The 338-nt window shown below is 53.0% G+C and overlaps 1 protein-coding gene across 1 annotated transcript in view; it reads right to left on the bottom strand.

Annotated features, from left to right (window-relative positions):
• Nucleotides 1–338, bottom strand: part of SEMA3G (sema domain, immunoglobulin domain (Ig), short basic domain, secreted, (semaphorin) 3G) — a gene marked incomplete at both ends in the record, with an annotated part of 8329 nt that overhangs the window by 5960 nt on the left and 2031 nt on the right. The gene's annotated exons all lie outside the window — the stretch shown is intronic.

Here is a 338-nt window from a genome sequence, read left to right as displayed (position 1 = left end):
CGAGCTGCCCCAGGGGTTCCCAGCCTCCCTGCTGTTTATTTTCCCCTTGCAAAGAGCCTCTAGAATAGCAAGTTTAAAAAAAATGTGTGTTCAAGAAAAATAAGAAATGTAGCCTGCCCCAGCTTGCATCTGTCGGTGAGAGCTTGTAAAATAAACACGCAGGGCGGGATGGGGACTCCCGGGAGCAATCCGTCTGGGCCGGGGGAGCCTCAGGGGCTTTCTCCCCGACATAGTCCTGTTTCATATCAGGGCATGGGGGCATGCAAAGAAGGGTAAGGTTTGGGGAGTGAGTCACTGAACCTGAGAGAGTTACACATTTCCCACCGTCTGGGACAGCC

Source organism: Buceros rhinoceros, unplaced genomic scaffold (assembly GCF_000710305.1).
Source record: "Buceros rhinoceros silvestris isolate BGI_N320 unplaced genomic scaffold, ASM71030v1 scaffold23178, whole genome shotgun sequence".
Classification (NCBI taxonomy): domain Eukaryota; kingdom Metazoa; phylum Chordata; class Aves; order Bucerotiformes; family Bucerotidae; genus Buceros; species Buceros rhinoceros.
This window is presented reverse-complemented; position numbering and strand designations above follow the sequence as displayed.